This window comes from Rhinolophus hipposideros (genome assembly GCF_964194185.1).
Source record: "Rhinolophus hipposideros genome assembly, chromosome: 1".
Taxonomy (NCBI): domain Eukaryota; kingdom Metazoa; phylum Chordata; class Mammalia; order Chiroptera; family Rhinolophidae; genus Rhinolophus; species Rhinolophus hipposideros.
The window spans coordinates 102,005,278-102,020,835 of NC_138047.1; the positions used below are offsets into that span (position 1 = coordinate 102,005,278).

A 15,558-nucleotide genomic window follows, 5' to 3' on the forward strand; every position below is an offset into this window, starting at 1 on the left:
TGCTTTCATTTCTTTAAAAGGGGTGAAGAAATAAAGTGATCAGGATCATGGCCATTGTTATGGGTCATCACCTCCATTTATGACCCTATTGCTATCTTTCCTTCTCAGGTACATTTTTCAAACTAGTCACCTATAGTCACCATTTCCATTTCCTGACCAGCCACTTTATTATGGCTTGGGCCACCATCATCCCCCAGAAGGGCTCTTGCTGAAAGTCACCAATGGCCTCTAAATTTCTAAATCCAAAGAATGCTTTTCAACTACAGTCTCACTTGGATTATTTTCTTAGGTGATCTTAGTTTATCCTAAAACAACTTCTTCATCTTCATGGCTTCCACTTCATCATCTGTATGTTGGTGACATTCACATTTATGTCAGTCAAGGCCACGCTTCCAACTCTCCACTCAACTTTTCCACTACGGTGATTCAAAGATATCTTAACACGCACCATGTCCAAAGCCAAACTCATGATTTCCCTTCTGCCTTCCAGCCTAAACCTCTTCCACTCATGTTGTCATTCTCGATGAAGGACAACAGTCTTTCTAGATTAGTCAAAAATCTAGGGTCATTCTCAACAATCCTCAGTCAGCAAATCCTATGATTTCTGTCTCTTGAACATCTCTTAAAACTGTACATTTCTATTGCCCCTATCACCACCTCTGTTTTTCCCCAGTTAGCCCCCAATCATTGTTCATATTGCAGCAGAAGCAACTCATCCAGAGAAAGGAAACTTTTCTGATCTCCCAGACTAAGTGAGTTTCAAATGTACATTTTGCAGCATTGCTCCCCTCTTCTTCACTTCTCACATTTGGCAACTATACATTGGATTTTGTGATTATTTGATTAATAATATTTGCCTCATCAATGATATCAAAGGGGTTGTCTGACTTTGCCCTCATTGGAGTCTCAGTATTCTAGAATTATACCTAGGACCTAATAGGTACTTAAATATGCTTGCTTAATGTAATGGGTAAAATTCTTGGCTCTGCTATTTACCATGTGGACTTGAGTGTGTTTTTAGCTTCCTCAGGCCTGCGTTTCCTTACTGTGAAATAAAGGTTTAATTCTCATGCTTAGTGTTGACATAGGGTTTATGTGAGATGGTGTATTTGGGAAAGAAAGTCCTATTGGAAAATCAAGTGCATTAAAAATTATCTTTGACTGGAGTGTAGGGGTAACAAGATGGCGGTGGAGACGGTGGAGCTCCATAAGCTGAAGCTTGCTGAACTAAAGCAGGAATGTCTTGCTCGTTGTTTGGAGACCAAGGGAATAAAACAAGATCTCATCAATATGCTCCAGGCATATCTTGAAGAGCATGCTGAAGAAGAGGCAAATGAAGAAGATATACTGGGAGATGAAACAGGAGGAAGAACCAAAGCCCTTAGAACTGCTTCTCAAAGAGGAAGAACCCCCTGAAAAAACTGTTGATGTGGCAGCAGAAATGAAAGTGGTAAAAATTACATCTGAAATACCGCAGACTGAGAGAATGCAGCAGAGAGCTGAACGATTCAGTGTACCCGTGAGCTTGGAGAGTAAGAAAGCTGCCCGGGCAGCCAGATTTGGGATTTCTTCAGTTCCATCCAAAGGCCTGTCATCTGACACCAAGCCTATGGTTAACCTAGACAAGCTAAAACAAAGAGCTCAAAGATTTGGTTTGAATGTCTCTTCAATCTCCAGAAAGTCTGAAGATGACGAGAAGCTGAAAAAGACGAAGAAACGATTTGGAATTGTCACAAGTTCAGCTGGAACAGGAACCACAGAGGATACAGTGGCAAAGAAGAGGAAAAGAGCAGAGCGCTTTGGGATTGCCTGATGAGAAACTCTTGATGCTTTTCTGTTGTCCCGTGTTTCCATCTCTGACTCTTCTTGGTCACATATATACCTAAATGCACAGTCATGAATGTGCCTAGGTCCTGCCTCGCAATGAGGGAGCATGTACCACAGGTACATCTGTGAGCTCCGGCAGTAATTTGACTTATTGCTGTTCCAACTTTAAGATTGTTGTTGTTGTGTTGGTTTTTTAATTATTATTTTGCTTGTTAATAAAAAAATAGAAAAGAGAAAAAAATTATCTTTAAAGTGGGTTGTGGGCAAATAGAAATGGGATGTGGGCTTTCCAACAATTTCAGAAAAAGCATCACCCAGATGAAGGGACAGTGAAGATGGTGGTTGAGAAAGCAGTGTTCTGGGATGCCTGGATCTTACTATTGTTCGAATACCTAAGAATGGGGAAGACTTGATCCCTAACCAACTGGTTTTACAGAAAACACTCAAGGACACACTGGTGTTACTTTGCATGTTTGCATTTCTTAATGGGCAGCCATTCTTCTGGGTCCAATAACAGTCGGAAGGCTGGGCAAGCGCTGACTCTTGCCCCTCAACCAGCACCCAAAGAGAATGGCAGAACCTTGCACCATGTGCAGTATTGGCATCCTTGTGGGGAGTGGGGAGCTGTGCCTCCAACTAGGAGTGTGCTGTGACACCTCCTGCTTTGAGACTTTAGCCCCATCGGGAAGCTTTCTATGTCCTTTGCCACTAACCAAGCGTATCACCTCTGACCCTTGTGTTAGGGCTTTCTGCTAATTATGTTATGATTTGTTGCTCATGCAGATGAGTAAGATTAGAACCTTTGCATTGTAGGAATAAGCGTTCTCGGTGGAAGGGACTGTATGCCTAAAAGTGCAAAGGCAAGAAGATAAAAGTATATTGGAGGAAAGTTAGTAATCCTCAGCACAGGAAATGTTACATTCATGAAAGAAGTAAAGGAAGGTAAATCAGGAAAGAAAATTTGGCACGAGATCAGGAACAAACCTAAATTTCTGTCTAGGAGCTTTTATTATTATTGTTATTTATTTATTTATTTATTTATTTATTTATTTATTTATTTATGCAGGACATACAAAGACATAGAAGACTTTTTAAATAATTGTCAAAATAGCTAACATTTTACAAGACTGAGGCAGTATAATAGAGTGGTTACCAAATCACTTTTGGAGTCAGAGTACCTGGGTTCAAATCCCAGCTCTAGCATTTACTTGCTGTAAGAGTGGGCAATGTATGCCTCATGCCTCAGCGTTTCCATCTGTAAAGTGGAAATAATAGTTGTACCTACCGCATAGGGTTCTTGACAGGATCAAATTAAATGATAGATGGAAGGTTCTCAGAAGAGTACCTGACTCTAAGTCAGCTCTCAAGGAATATTAACTATTGTGAAGGAGAAAAGTCATTCTCTTGGCAGAAAGTAACAAATCCTTTTAAGCAGGAGAGTTGCGTTATTGAGGAAAATGCTTTGATAATCTTCCTTAAATCTCCCTCAGGATCTCTACGGTGATGGTCACTGAGGATTCCTGAAAGAAGAGATCCGCATTGAAAAAGAAAAGGAGAAAAGACAAGTTTAAAGGAGAAGGCAGGTAAGTTCAGCTTCAGATTTATTGAGCTTGTGTTGCCTTTGTAAGAAGCAGATGGGAACGTGAGTCTAGCACTTAGGAGTAAGTTTGGGCTAGAACTACAGATGTATAAAAAATATCTGTAAAATAGTCATAATAGAAGATTTAGGTGTTTTACCTTGTTGGGGTTATTTAATTTATAACAGTTCTATAGTAGAGATACACAGTCGAGCTTCGTTATTTGTGGATTCCATATTGGTGAATGTGTCTATTTGTGAAACTTATTTTTAACCTCCAAATTGCGGCGCTTTTCGGGTAATATGCAGATATGCACAGAGTGGTGAAAAATTTGAGTCATCCATCATACACGGCCAGCTGTGCTGGAATGGTGGTTGGTCTGTCTTTTTGTTTCAGCTCTCACACTGTAAGCAGGTATCCCTTCCAGGGTCTGTTTAGTGCCATGTTTTTTGTATTTTGGTGCTTTTTGTGGTGATTTTGCTGTTTAACATGGCCTTCAAGCATAGTGCTGGCAGGTACCCTATTGTCCCTAAGTACAAGAACACAGTATGTGACGTGCGTTTTGGAGAAAATACATGTGTTAGATAAGCTTTGTTCAAGTATGAGTTACAGTGCAGTTGGCCATGAGTTCAGTGTTAATGAATCAACAAAATATATTAGATAAGTTATCTTTAAACAGAAACATACATAAAACAAGGTTATGTACTGATTAGTTGACAAAAATGTCATGACCAGAGGATTGCAGGAACAGAACACTTCATCTCCCCTAAGATCAATAGTTCAGTATTCACCAAAATAGAGTCTGTGTTGACCTTGTAGAAAATAACCCCTATGAATAATGAGAGTCATCTGTAGATGCAAGAACACAGGTTGCAATAGAAACAGAGAAGAAGGAAGTGATCACGTCTCTGTGAGAAGTTTAAGGGTCATAAAGGAGGCACACTTTCTCATTAGGAAAACTCTGTCCAATCTTCTAAAGGCAGTAAAAGTAAGAGAAGTGACTAATATCCCCAAATTCCATCTTTAAATTGAGCTTTTTCCACACATAAAATTTTCAAATCATAGTACAAAGGTACATGCCATTGAAAACACATGTATTACCCAATTGCGTGGAGAGTGTTAGCATTTTAGGGAGCTGTTGAGAAGTTGTGGGGCTGGGAAAGTCTATCCCTGCCCTGCTGATAGCTCAACCCCAGGCAGATACTCTGCCAGCATTGCTCCAGGGATCAGCCTCTTCCGCCCCACTTGCCTTTAACCCTGTTTGGCCTGAGTTGCTGATTTTCCACCAAACGTCTCTGGGTCTCTCAGACACCACCTCTAAGATAGCATCCTCTGATAATTTTCATAGGAAGCTATGGTCTTCTTAATGATAAAAGAATACCACCTTATAGATACTGCTGACTAATATTGGTACAGCATTTTACATTTTCCAAAAACAATTTGCATCACAGCTATGATGAAGGTGGTAAGACTCCCAATTTACAGGTGATCCTCGAGGTTCAGAAATGTTACATGACTTTATTCAGAGCACACAGCGCATAAATGCAGTGGCTGAGACTCAAACCCAGGCCTCTGGCCCCGAAGTTCATGTTAATTCTGATACTTGAGTGAATTTATAATTGGTTTTCAGGGTGTTCCAGATTTGTGTTGAGATGCCTCAAAGTCTCATGAGTTGGTGGCAATGACCAGAAGTATTTGACTACACGTTCTCAACTGCCATTTTAACCAGACCAGCTCTGCTTCTATTTTTTAAATGATTATAAATTCATAAATTTATACTTTTTATTAAAACAATGAGTAAAACTTTATTTTAGGAAACAATTTCCTGTGCTTTCGAAACTTTAAAGCCTGTGGACTCACAGCACTGCAGATCTGGAGGGAGAATTGATGAAGAAAAGTCTTTGATCTGGGAGGAACTTTCTTGGTGTTTAATCCAACTTCTTGATTTTGCTGACAGCAAGAAAGTGACATTCGTTTTCTAGACTAGGCTGTGAAAAGAAAGTCAGCGGTTTGGGTTAACTCAAGGATGGAACATTTGCTTTCTGGGGTGGCAGCATAGCCTGTGGGGGACAGGGCGGGCATAGGCTTTGCAGCTATGGGATCTAGGTTCAACTTTACCTTTGTGACCTGCTATCTTGACAGTCCTGGGCAAATTACTTCACTGAGCTTCAGATTCTTCATATACTAAAATTGAAATGGAAATGCCTGTTGTTGGGACTTATGGGACCCTCAATAACCCTGTCATCTCCAATGCGTCTGGAACCCCTTGAAAGACAGCTGCAAAAAATACACAGATGGAGAATTACTCAGTTTTATTACCACTAAATGTGACCTGAAGAAAAGCTTGAATGTATAACTATTTGGGCTTCTTAAAAAGTCCTCACTGAATCTTATTGCTTTTGCTAGTTCCGGGTGGGGTCTAAGATTGACTTAACCTCCCAGGAAGGGCAAAGTTCTCCTGTGTAAGTTAATTAAACTGAGGATCAGGAGCCTATGTGTCCACTAATGGGGGTGAGGCATGGAGCTGTTGCTAAATTCTTTCTCTCAATACCAGCCACTAGGGAAGTCTTTCTTTCTCCTTCGTGGAGGGGGCCACAGGGCTGGAAAAAGGCCCTGTGTGTTCAGACACCATCCTCCTTTGGGGACCTTTCAATGAGGTGCTATATGTAAAGTCCTTGGTTGGTGCCCAGTGCACTGTATATTCTTAACATAGAGAATACATAGTGTTGGCAGAAGCAAGCTCATAAACCCGGACCCTTAGTCCATTATTCTTTCCTTTGTGAATAAACAAATGAGTCTATTACACGGGGTTGGGCAGTCTTCAACATGGCTTAGAACTACATTTCCATCTACACTTCATTTTCTGCAGCATAAAACCTGGAGGCAACTCAGGATTGACATCGCTAATATACTTTCTCAACTTGTCCACCCAGTGGGACCTGGAAATTCAGTGTGTTGTGTGTTGTGTGTATGTGGGAAGCTGGTGAGGCAACAGGAAAGAGAAGAGCCCAGTAAAATAGGCAAAAGAAATAACACATAGGAGTCATTTACTGAGCACCCGGCCCATACAGGGCCGCATGCTGAGGACATTACATGCAATATCTTTAGTTCTCATAATAATACTGCAGGATGGGTTGGAATTATTTTTGAGAATGAAGAAACTCTCAGAAATTAGGTTTGAAAGCAGCTTGTTTCAGAGCCTTGGCCCTTGTACCACTGTACCCTGCTGTAATATTTCATCCTTCCCCTGCTTTGAAGGGAGCGTGCCTGGAAAGGGAATGAGGATTCTTTAGATTGAATAGGAAGACAGCAGCAAACTCAGCCTGAATAGAAAGTGCAGTGGAGCAGACAGATCTTATCCTTGAGGAAGAGCAGATTCTGGATGGAATGTCAGGAACCTGGGGTCCCCATAGTAGGACGATGGTCTCTCACTTAGATAAAGAGAATCCAGTGTCCAAGGTCTCCAGGCATCTTCCAGTTTAATGACTTGGTGAGAAAAAGAGGGCTGATTAGAAAATTACCTAGACCCAGTTTCTCAAAGGAATGGCTGCAGAAACTGCTGCTGCCGGGTTTGGTGTGGCTCCGGCTGGGTGGCTGATGCCCAGTAGGCAGCCTGGTGGATCCCTGGCTCCACCTTCTCACAGTCTGGCTTTGATGTGGGTTTTGTTTCTCTTGTCAGTGAATTTTTATCTAAGTCTTGATGTGACTTGCCTTCAAATAGATCCGTCCTAAGTCGGATACAGGCGTTCTTTTCTCCCTCCTAAGCTCTCTCTACGTCCTTCCCTGATGTGGCCAGAGTCAAGTCACCAGAGCCACAACACTAAGGCATGGAGAACACTTTGGGACAGACTGAGAAGAGGTTAGAGCAGAGCCTGGCTCAAGTCTTCCAAACATCAACCCATTGTTTTCCTCCTGGCAGGAGACATTTACCTCTTTCTTTTTAAAATCAAACTTTTAATAAGGGCTGTTAAGAAAGTAACATTTACAGGACATGTTGAAAAACTGTGACATTGTGTCCCCATGTTTAGGAGAGACCAGTGTGGGGTATGTACTTCTAAATATATTTCAGAAGATTCCTTAAAAGTACAACACAATTGACAGTTGCAGTGTGTTCCCTTGTGAATAAGGCTAGACCACATTCCACAGTCTCTTGGCAGCCCAGAGGAGAAGGGTGTCAACTTCAGCATATGGCCAAATGGTATCCTGTCTTCCATCTCAACTGCTAGTTCCTTCTTATCTTGTTGTCTTAAATCTGCTGTGCTGCTGACACCAAAGAAATAACTTTATCTAGAAGTGGGAGGATGGATTCCTCTGCCTATTGATAATTAAAGGCCGTGGTCCTATTGGGAGTGAATTCAAGTTTGGGGGGAAAAGAAGTTTGAGAAGAAACCACTTTTCCAGCTGTTGTGTGAGACAGGCCGTGAAATCATAGATGGCGTTCTGCTCTTCTCTGCTGGTCCTCCTCAGTATCCTTTCCTTTGTTTATCATCTCTTTCTTCAGAATGTGCACTGCACTGATAAACAGTGACCTTTGAGATACTATAAGAAACAAAAAGTTCTGGCTTTATTTTCTTTTTAAGAAATATTTCTGTTTTATTTTTATTGTTTCTTACATTCCTTTCCTTCCTCTTGGGTTCGGATCCTTCCTTATTGAATGTGGTTGACATAGCTTGGCTCATCCAAGCTCCAAACTCAACCCCGTGTTCTATGGCTGCCTCCATTATAGAGGCAGTAAAAGTGAAATCGTTGAAATCCCAACTTTCCTGGTGGATAAAGTAATAATTTGATTCAGTTCTGGCCAGTGACAAATCAGTTGAAATTTGAAGTATCTACCCTAATTCCTTCCTCTTTTTTTCCTGTCTTAAATGGAGGCTGTATATCTAGGTTTGAAGCCACCATCTTGTCACTCTGAGTGACGGGCATAAAGAAAAGACCAAGAGAATCTCAGAGAGACTACTTCTGATATCATAACAGATTTTACTTGGTCATTTGCTTATTTTATGTCTACTGAACAGTTCACTTAAGCTCAGTCACACACACACATACACACACACACACATACACACACACGCACACACTGGGCACTTACTATGACCAGGCACTACTCTAGTAATTTGGGATTCATTAGTAAATGAAGTAGACAAAGATTCCTATCCTCAAGCTTGTAATTTAGCAAAGACAGACATTAGGAATAAATAATAAATAATAATTATACAGGAAAAAATAAATGCCCTAAAAAAAAGGTAATGCAAGATTAGAGGCGTGGGAAGTGCAAAGATAGGGGTTAGTTTCCTTTATAAATGAGGTGGTCAGGATAGAATGTAAGCTCCATGGTAGGTGCATAGGGAGACACATAGTGGGTGCTCATAAATATTTATTGTATGAATGAATACATGAATAATTAATGAACCAACACTGTTTGCTTCCAGACTTCTTGTCAGAGAAGAAAGAGTATCTAAATGTTTAATTTACAGTTAGTTAAGTTTTCTAAAATTTCAGTAAAAAGACATTCCTAACGGATACAATGGATTACATCCATTTATAAGTGTTTCAGTGAACATCTTGGTTTGAGAATATCCATATTTACATCACTCCTGAATAAAAGCTAGATTGGGGGACTTTTCTTCCCTTTCAGCACTTTGGAAAAGTTATTTGAGTATTTTCTGTTGTTTATTGTTTCCAAGGAGATGTAAACTTATGACTGTGCTTCTCTGAAGGTCACTTGACTATTTATTTTGTTTTATGAGTCTAATATTTTCCATTGTTCCTTAATGTTATATAACTTCAATATCATGTGATTAGTAAATATATTTACATTTATTCTCCTCAGGAGTATGCTTTTTTGTTTTAATTTGAGAACTCATTTTTTTGGAAAATATTCTAATATTTCTTTCAGTATTGCTCTCCTTATTCTCTCCCTTTCCAACTGCTGAAACTCTTATTATTAGGTTGGTGCAAATGTAATTGCGGTTTAAAAGGTTAAAAATAATTGCAAAAACCGCAATTACTTTTGCACTGACCTAATAGATATCCATCTGTTCAATCCTGTTCTTCTCTCCTTCATATCTCTTAACGTCACTTTCATATTTTCCATTTCCTTATCTCTTTGTGCTACTTTCTGGTTGATTTCCTCAGATCTATTCTGCAGTTCTCATTTTCTCTCTTCAACTGTGACCAGTCCACTATTCAATGAGTTTTTATTTCATTTGCTATAATTCTTCAGTTCTAGATTTTTTGGGGGGTTCGTTCTACAATCCACCTGCTATTTTATTTAAAAAGTCCTGCTTTATCCTATTTCTTTATTTCTTTACTTGGTTATTTAAACATGCTTTATTTATTTTAAAGTTCTTTTCAAACTACCATTATCACTAGTTGTTTAGGTATGAGTTATCGTATTTATTGAGTCTACTGGCTCTTTCCTTTAAAAGTGGCAATCTTTGGGTGCTTTGTAATTTTTAAAAATATGAGTTCATCTTTAGTGGGATTTGTCTTCCATACAAGTCTCTCTTGTACCCTGGATTTAAGGAATCCGTAATGGATTGTTTTGCTTTATTCTCTGCATGGGCTTAAAAGAAGAGGAAATACAAATAAATCATTTTTTAAGAAGTCTTAATTAAGTGCCACAACACAGTAAATATATGTCAACACACCGGACAGAATATGGTAGTTCGTTTAAGAGACACTCAAGGAAGTATTAGTATGAACTGGCTTGGGGGTTTTGGAAGAAAGAATTGATGAGGAACTGTACTCCACAGAAGAGATATTTTGCCATCAGTGTATTTTAAGAGTGGAGTTTTAGTTATCACGGTCCATAAACAGACATTTTTCAAGAACATTTGCAAAGATGTCAAAGAATAGTGTGGAGATAGGAGAAGAACTGAAACAAATGTGGGGATTGAGGACCATGGTAGTATCATCACTTATCATGTCAGCAAGTGAGATGGTTCTAATATGGAAAAAGAGTTCCAAAATTAGGAGACCTGGGAATTCTAATGAGAGTTGCAAGGTTAGCTTTTTAAAACCATCTTGTATTTCAACGGTGTGACATATTGACTAATAGTCTTGTTGCCATTAAAAGATGAAATCTAATTAACCCAAGAAAATTTTAAAAATACATTAACAGCAACATTCCTTTCCCTTGTGGTGTATGAAATATAACCAGTGTTAGTAATTCAGAATCATGCCCTTCATACTAGCATTTGTTTTTAACTCTGCTCCATCGTGATTTACCTTTCAGCTATATGTCCTTTGCCAAGTTACCATCTGAGACTCAGTTTCCTTATTTGTAAAATCAGTATTACTGCAGCTACTGTTAAGGATGCTGAATGATTAAATGCAATACTTTTCATAAAGTGCTAGCACAGCTTCTAGCCCCTGGGGAGAGTAGCTATTTTTAGCATTTTCAATGTTCCCAGCTAGTCCAATTGTCCAATGTTTTTCTTCGTATAAATTTTAAATCAAACACACAATCCAAACTTTCAAGGACCAAGAATATCTATTTCCTGCAAGAGCTACAGCAGAAAAAGAAACACCCTATTCACTATGCAGTCTCTTGTATCATCATCAGCAGCAGCCCATAATTTAATAATTCTGTTCTGGGCATGGTGCACATTCTCAAGTACAGAGAAAAAAACTCATGACAAGAGAACCAATGAGGTTGCAAGTTCCCTCACCCCAGGCCTGTAATCCATCTGCACCATGAGAGCATATAGCCTCTGAGCAGTCGAAAGCCTCCTGAGGAATGTAGAAATAGGCAGAGTGCAGACCATTTTTTAAGCACGCTGACAACTGGGAAGGAAAGTAGCTGTTGCCAATGGCCCATGGAGAGGAACAATGAAAAACTGGAAATGTCAGAGCCTTAGACTCTACAATTAGATACTGCAGAGATAGAGTGGAGGATGGGGTGGGGGTTAAAGAAGGCCCAGAATTCACAGTTGCTGCAGAGGAGTTCAGTACAAAGGCCTTTAGGTTTGGACTCAAATAACCTGGATTTGCACCTCAGGGCTCCCACTGGGCAACCTCTTGGCCATGACCAGTAATGTAAGCTCTGAGCACATCAAGCTGTGATCAGTAGAACTGGGATGATATTATCTCTCTCAAAGAGCCATTCTGAGAATGACTGTACATGGGCTAACTCCATTCGTTCACTCATTTGTTCATATGTTAATTACAGAAACATTTCCTAAGTGCCTCTACATGCGAGGCCCTGTGTTAGGACCTGGGGAAATGGCCATGAATGAGAACCTAATCTACCTGACTCTATTGCAAATTGGACTTTAAAATTCTGTACGTGCTCTGCTCTTTGAAATAAATGGTTCCAACTCGTGAGTCTGGGGTATGAACTATTAAATGGACAGCTTCTCTGGCTGACCTGATGTTGGTAGGTCTGGAGTCCACCAAACTGGCTTCCCCTGATTGCTCCCAAGTCACTTCCTGGGAAATTCCTGAGCAACATGAAAGAGCTGGAAAACCACTGCACCACAATGCAAGCCGCCCTTCTCTGTTCCTCAGGAAGAAAAATTACCTGGGGATTCTGGCAGATGAGTGGCAACGTGCCATGATGGAAATTCATGTGGAACAGGACGAGTCATTGATGCAACCATTTGCCAGGATTGCCAGTTATTCTCTGGGTGACTTTGGGCATGTTTCTTCACCTTGCTTCACTTCAGTTACCTCATTTAGAAAGCAAGGATAATAACACCAGTCTTGGTGTATTAGAGATAATGTAAATATAATGCCTAATACAATGTTTTGTGATTAATGGGTGCTCAAAATATGATGCTTATTATTAATATGAGAAACCAAAAGTCTATATTGGCAGGGATATGTCAAACCAGGTAGTAAATGTGGGGCCGCAGAATTCTGATAATTAGAAGGATGAGTTATTCTGCATCCCAAGAGGCTTTTTCTTTGCTTCTTTTTTCAATCTTTTATATTCGAGTGGAATTCTCTCCTAGAATAAGACCTAGTCTATTACTCAAGAGTTTCTCATTTGCAAATCTTTCCTTCCTACCTGTCAAAGTCAACTAAAATGAGTTTCATCAGTAAAGAAAATGTATTGTGTCCAGCGACTGGGAAGTTCAAGGGGTTCCCTTGGCCTCCAAGGGCTGGACCAATCCTCAAATAATACTCTGAATCCCATCTCTCTTTTCCTTGGTGTTGCCTCATTCTCCCTGAAGAAACTAAGATGGTTCAGGGCAGCTCTGGGATTGTAATGTCTTCCCAGACCATTATCCCAGAGGAAAGGGGGCATCTCTTTCGAGATAATTTCAGCAAAAGACCTGGGGAGTAATTGGCCTGGCCTAATTTAAATGTCCATCCCTAAGCAAGTCACTATGGCTAGAAAGTGGCAGCATCTCTGATTGGCCAGCCCTGGTCAGCTGCTCATCTCTGGAGTTAGAGATAAGAATGGGTGAGGAATATTTTGAGAAACTGTCGTGTAGACAAAATCATATGCCCAACACATCTTTCATAAGTGGACTTCTTTTCCTTTTATCTTTCTTCTTCATTGCCAAAAGTCTCTAGAGGGCCACATGTTTCTCCAGAACTAGCAATGTTCTTAAAATTAGCAACTGGTTCTATTGGTGTTTACAGATTGGCAAACTGCCCAGAGATACCTGTTAGAAATTCAGACAGAAGAATAATTCAGACTCTAACCTTAGAGATGAACATTGGTGTAGAAGATTTAGTCATAGGTTTGTCATAGATAAAGGACTTAGAAATGAAATCTTGCTTCTAGTTGAAGGAATAAAAATGTCTTTCCAAATATTCTGGGACAAAAATGTAGAAAGTGGTTGTAACTCATATCAGTTCATAGCTTCTTAAGCTTTGCAACAGCCAAAAGATATTGGGGGTGGTTATTTTCCCTCCCACCATCTCTCCTTTTACTGCCCCACATTCAGTGAAGTGTATAATGAATATTTATTCTCAGGAGTCAACAACTCCTGGTGGTGATGAGATTCCTTCCAACAGGAAGGACACCCAAACATATCTGCACTGTGTCAGGCCATGACACCTTGGCTTGAAGGAAATAATTTACCCCCCAAAGAACCCCAAATTTAGTATTTTGATGTCTCTCATCCAGCTCTTATCTGTATACTTCCATTTGATTGAGGGATGGGTTCCTAATGAGCTCACCTAAAAAAATAGCAAACTGTGAACTGATTCTTTCATAGAATTAAATATAAAGTAGCAGAGAATGTGTTTTTGGAACACAGGCATTTACAACCTGAAGTTGAAGGGTACGTTTGCAATGTGCATCTTGTAATCAAGTAACCAGATTTTTTTTCCCCTGAAGGATTTTATTATTCTTTCCTAGTTATATAATGACTTCGGTAAACCATTGTCTCCTTTCACATGTTTCTCACTCCAAAATTCATCCTTCAGCGTATCGTTTCCGGCAATGTTATGGCTTTCTTTATAGCACTTAATTGAATCTAACGTTTAGTTCCAAAGTATCTGATTTTTAGAAGGGTTTTCTCATTCTTCTATCACTGCCTAATGAAAGTTGGATTGACATGAGGAGGGTGGTAGAAAAGGGGATAGGGGCTCAAATACATGGTGAAGAAAGGAAAACTGACTCAGGGTGGTGAACACACAATGCAATATGCAGATGATATATTATAGAATTGTGCACTTGAAACTACATATATAATTTTACTAACCAATGTCACCCCAATAAATTTAACAAAAAATAATTTAAAAATTGAGATAATGAAACATATCTTCATTAAAAATAAATAAATACATAAATAAATAACAATTTTAATAAATGAGAGAATCTTAGACTGATAGTGTGTAGTCCCTGAAATCCCTCACATAATGGCCAGTACAGAGAACTATATGGATCCCAGCATGGGGAGTTTTTCTGATTAGCAGCCATTATCCATCAGCACTCATAGAATAAACGTAGATTAATATTTGCTCAGACCTCTCGATTTCAAGTTCTTCGAATCCCAACAGTTTTGTTTTAAAGTTCTAGTTGACTTATATTATTGTGACTTTATGATGGGATTCTAAACATTTCTACATCCCATCACTATAGAGCCACAAAACCTGTGATCTTCCTTTCTGTGTATTCTGTACGTGGATAAGCCTTCTGTCACAGAACTAGGTTTCACAGTGGACACTGTTCAGAAGCTCACTCTTTCAACTTAACGATATATCATTGTTTACAAGGCATAACACACAAATAGTAATTCAGACTCAGCCAGCACAGAGGCTATGCATTTCTTCACAGCGTTTAAAGTGTTCTCACCTACTGGAGATAGACATCTAAAGATACCTTTCAGTTCACCTGTTATTTATCTAAATCTCTGTAGGAAGGAGCTCCTAGTTCTCATTGCAGTCCATGGACTCCAAAATTCTTAGCAAAACCCAGGTCTTCTCAAAGTCCCTCATTCAAGAGGAAATTCTCCAAATGCCCCCCGCCCCCCACTGCCCCAGGTGCCAGGACAGAGCAGCAAGCAGGGTCTGGGTTCTTTCTCAGTGGTGTGTGTTGTGGGCAGACAGGTAATAAAGCAGAGGTGTATGAGAGACTTTTGCACAGCATGAATGACAAGGAGAAACGTGACTTAATTTGGAGACGGAGGGAAGGCTGCCCCATGAAAAAGACGTCTCAACTGAGACCTGTTGCTTTTTGGAGGAAGAAGCTGGGAGTTGTTTTGAGAGGGAGACAACAGTGTTCCAGGATAATGGAATGGAGAGTTTGAAAATCCAGAGAGAAGAGGGAACATGGCAATTAGAGTTACTGAAAGGCATCCAATTCCATAGGATATAAAGGAGATGATGGGGAATCTGAGGGAACATCCTGGGGATAGACTTCACATTGATGTGAGAGGACATGCAGTGAAGCCAGAGGTGACCAGTGACAGTATAGCCTTCCTCAATGTGTGTCCTGGGATTGTGCAAGCAGGGTAGGGTTGCCACAGGATCACTCAAGCTTTGGAAGGAGGTCAGACAGATGATCCTATAAAACAAGTTCTTCCTAAAAAGCAAAGCCCATAACTAGAGCCTCTTTCCTTAGTTTTATGACTTTGTGTTTTTCCTTTGGCCAAATACTAAAGAATATTATTTAATCCCAGTAGAACTGTGCATGGAGTTCAGCTCGTGTTCAGCACTGATCTCATTCAATGTCATTCACCTGAAGATCTAA

General features: G+C 39.9%; 1 pseudogene across 1 annotated transcript; it reads left to right on the forward strand.

The window, feature by feature from the left end:
* Nucleotides 1-1,182: 1,182 nt before the first annotated feature.
* Nucleotides 1,183-1,813, forward strand: LOC308496159 (SAP domain-containing ribonucleoprotein-like; annotated as a pseudogene). Its single transcript has one exon. The product of its transcript is annotated as an SAP domain-containing ribonucleoprotein-like (transcript).
* The last annotated feature ends 13,745 nt before the right edge of the window (nucleotides 1,814-15,558 follow it).